The 4,418-nt window shown below is 38.6% G+C and overlaps 1 non-coding gene across 1 annotated transcript; it reads right to left on the bottom strand.

Annotated features, from left to right (window-relative positions):
* Positions 1–3,989: 3,989 nt before the first annotated feature.
* Positions 3,990–4,061, bottom strand: trnae-uuc (transfer RNA glutamic acid (anticodon UUC)). The gene has a single exon. It is a non-coding gene; the product is annotated as a tRNA-Glu (tRNA).
* Positions 4,062–4,418: the final 357 nt, after the last annotated feature.

Here is a 4,418-nt window from a genome sequence, read left to right on the forward strand (position 1 = left end):
TGAAGACAACCAAGGTACAATAGCAATAGCCAGAAACCCAGTTTACAGGCAAAGGTGCAAGCACATTGACATCAAGTAGCACTTTATAAAGGAAACTGTGAATGATGGCAAGGTAATCTTGGAATACCTACAGAGCAAATGGTTGCTGACATTATGACAAAGCCAGCCACTAAGCTAAAGTTAAAGAGGTTTGCTCGAGATATGTTTGGTACTTAAAAGAGTAAAAGGTTTATGTTTACATGGTTTATGTGAAAGAGAAGCCTTATTTGTTATTTTGTTTTCAGGTAACTTAATAAGCTAAGAGCAAGTGTGGGTGTTAAGTATTGCACTCTTACTCGTTAGATTACGGCATCAGCCGAACTACTCTTGTTTTATTAAATGTATTACGGTTCATTTGGGTGTGATGTCATTACGTTATACAATGCACTCTATGTAAAACGTTTATAGTGTTAATGTCGGATGTACAGAGCCGATGCTTGTTCAAGTTTATTAATAAATGCTCCAAAGAAGTTGATAATGAGACGTGTAACGTTTTGTTTGTTTTCATACGCGTGTTCAAGCCCATTCAAATCCATTTTAAAACAAATGAGACAAGTCTTTAAAGAGCAAATGGTGGCATATAAAATAAGAGCTGTGTCTGTGCTTATGGTATCTGTCTGCATCTCAGTCTGTCCATAAGCTGAGGTGTTACAAACAGCAGAACTGATTACTGGAAGAGTTTAAGAATGAACAGATATTTAGAGACTTTTCCAAGACAAAATATGAATCAATCCAACTTGAATAAATGCTATTATTTATTGAATGGCATTTAATAAAACCAAGGCATTGAGCCTCAATAACTCTCCAGTAAACAGAAACAAATGACCACAACCAAAAATCCAGACATTATTCATGGTACTGAATATACATTTTACAAAAAGCTCTCTTTTCAATATTAATATCATTTATCTTCAATAAAATATCAATTATAATGTAATAAATTCGATACAAACATGAAAGAAAGTTTGCAAATAGGAATAAAAAAACGATATAAAATTTTGCACCAATTATAAAAGAGTAAGCCTGAATTAAACAATGGTACATAAACAATCTGAGTCCAAGGAGTGAAAAAAGCAGTATTAGAGATTTTGAGACCAAAACAAACAAAAAAAAACAAATAATCACTGAATACAAAACACAACTAGATGAAATATTGAGAAATATACAACGACGACTTTTTCTGGATTCACTGCTATGGCCATGAAACTACAGTGTGAACCTTTTGAGTCAGCAAGTATTCTGTATATTTCTAAGAAATCAGATTTGGGTAAAACAATGGAAAAAGACCAAAAATGACTTTGTTATGGCTTCACAGCTGCAGCTTGAACAGTTCAACAAACAAGTCCAACAAACTCAGCTCCAATAACAAAACTATGAAAGTGCATAGATAACTGTTAACTTTTTTATAAACAGCAGCCAAGATTAAACATCCAGCTTCAGAAGCTTATTCTTCAATGACTGCACTCTTGCAGTACACTGAGAGCCAAGGTGCAGAAATAATGTCTGGGTCACCTCGAAGGTATACTTCTTCGGGTACTCAATGTTAAGTGCATAAATGATACCAAAAAGTAAAGCAAATGCATTTGGCAGGTCATCAACATCATCAAGCACAATTTTCTCTTCCAGCACCACAGCTATACTTCTTGTGTTTGGGTTGGTTATTGCCACATATTCAACAAAACTGAGGATATCTACTTTGAGTCCCTTAGTGCAGGTTTCCTTCTGGACTGTGTCCTACAGAGACAACAAACTATGGGTCAAAATCAATACAGGACAAAAATAAGAAAAAGAAGAAGTGTCTTGCTCAAGGATACAATCAAGGAAGTTATGTTTTGTGCTGGGACTTGAACACACAACCTTCTTATCAGAGACTCAAAGCCATCACTACAGCTAGCTTGCACTGCTTCACTGGAATCTTTAAGTGCCATTAATTCAGTGGGAGAAATAGCTGAATCAATGCAAACTAGTTATGGTGTTGCTCTGGCATGGTTGTAATGGCTCAGTGACAGAAGGCTTGATCAGAAGGTTGTGTTCAAATTCCAGCACACTTCCAAGCAGCATTGGTTGAGTAAGACCCTTATCTTTCAGCTTAGTTGTATCCTACATCAGTCAAATGAGCAAGTGTGCTGGGTTATGTGTCATTTTATGAAACATTAAGATATTACAGCACTTTACTGACGACCCAAATTGTCAGTCAACTGCTGTCAAATTTAGAGCGTTTTGGTTTCTTATGTTCACTAATCATTAAAATATTTAATACACTTACATTTTTGTTTTAAGGCGAGTCGTTTGGGTTGTAGTCTATACACTCCCAATAGCACATTCTGAATGCCCTTAAAATGCAATTTGAGAAAGGATAGCATTCTCACAAACTTCTCCACAGGCCAGCCATGTTAGACATGACGGATAAGATAAAAAATATTACCAGATACGTTCTCAGTAGATTGTCCTCCTTTTCTCTCAGAAACAAGGGAAGGCCACAAAGTGCTGCAGATTTCCTGTGTGTCAGGATAGCAGTGGTCTAAAACACAAATAGGAAGCAGGAAAAACATGGACAAAGTAAATGGCTTTTACTACAGCTAACATTTGTAGTATGCAGTCATGTTTTTTAAAACCTCACAATTTGAAGTAAACTGATGTTGTTACCCGTTCATCAAGTCTGTCTAGGAGTATTTGAATTTCTCCTCCCAAGGCTCCACTTCTTGATCTATAGAGCTTGATCAATCGTGGTGCAAGTGAGTCCAAGTAACTAAGAAAGATCTGCCTGAGATCAACTCGAGTAACTCTGTGCATATATCTGCAAAAAATAGAAATAGTTCAAATTCACTACCCTAATGTTATGTTTGGGGATGAAAACATGCACTAAAATAAACTGCTGTAAAAATATATCAGATGATTTTTTTTTTCAACTTTTGTTTGCATAAATCTGTTAATCAGCCTCAGTTCTGATCAAAACTACTAAATGTTCAAAAACATCCAGGATTTTAACTCTTTAATTGCCAAGTTCATAAATGATGTCACTGATTTGGGGAAAAACAATATATAAAGTGATTGTGGACTGGAGATTTTTTTACTTTTTATCACAGTCTTGGACATGTCAAAGATTAGTAACAACATTAGCTCTGATGCATTTTTAGTTTTTTTTGCAGCATCAGATTAAATTTTTTCTCCCTAATTTACTGTTGGTGGCTGTTTTTGCCCCATAGACTTCCATTATAACCACATTTTTTGTCTGCACAGCCATGACACTATATAATCATGCATTCTTGATTGTTGCTGGTTTTCCCTGTTGGGAAGAGGTAAAGTTTGTGATTTTTACTGTTGATGACCAAGTGGCACCATTAACCCTTTAGATAGGCCTGAGCAAAGAAAGCTTAGTTTCTGGCTTTTGTGTGTGTGTGTGAGTGTGAGAAAGTGAGAGAGACCACCCACCCTGGTGCAGAACACCATGGTCATGAGTTATATTCTGAAATGGGGGAGGAATGTGATCCTCATCAGCACAAGGCACCGCGAGGCAGTGGTGACAATGTTCATAAATCTGATGCAGAGTAGATATTTTACAGAAAAAATGGAAAAGTGTATCGCTGAAGGATTTTAAGGTAGTTTCAAACTGGCTTTACCATCAAGAAAAGACAAGCATTTCATACACAGGCCATACATAGGTTTAGTCTGTACTTCTCACCATCCAAAGGCCACAGGTGCAGAAATACACTTTGTTTTTGTGTACTCCATGTAGTTGTGAGGGCTGAGGTACATATTTTGATTTTCTCAGACACATCAAGGTTAGTGTGCAAAGGTCTCTCTCTAACTTTCACACACACCCACATGATAACAACTACTGCTGAGCAACAAAAGCTAGATTTCAGTTCACCACCAGGTTCCCGGACGTTATTAACTGAACGATTTGGTGAACTCCTCGCCAGTTCTGCGGACAATCCAATAAAGTCACGTTCCCATACCGGGAGTCGAACCCGGGCCGTCTGGGTGAAAACCAGGAATCCTGACCGCTAGACCATATGGGAGGGCTCCCTGGGAGAGTTGAGATCGGCGTTTTACTCGACCACCAAGCAGTTTGAGCTCCAGCGCGGTATCATCCAGAGCTTTGCATGGGAACCTTGCATTGCAGAGCACAAAATCGGCCAGCGCTGACCGAGCATTCAGCTACTCGAGCTGTCACTCCAGCGGAAGATCAGCCACTAGACAGAGCGTGGGCTGGTGTTCCTGGTGCAGAAAGCCAGCATACCTCCTAGTACAGGACTCTCCGCATTTCAGGGATTGTGGGAGGTGTTACTCTGCCAGCAATTCGGCAGCTGGAGTCTGTGGCACACCTCTGGGCTCTTAAAAGGCAGCCGAGCCAGCCAGGAGTCGAACCTAGAATC

The sequence above is a fragment of the Hemibagrus wyckioides genome, unplaced genomic scaffold (genome assembly GCF_019097595.1).
Source record: "Hemibagrus wyckioides isolate EC202008001 unplaced genomic scaffold, SWU_Hwy_1.0 Contig3, whole genome shotgun sequence".
Lineage (NCBI taxonomy): Eukaryota > Metazoa > Chordata > Actinopteri > Siluriformes > Bagridae > Hemibagrus > Hemibagrus wyckioides.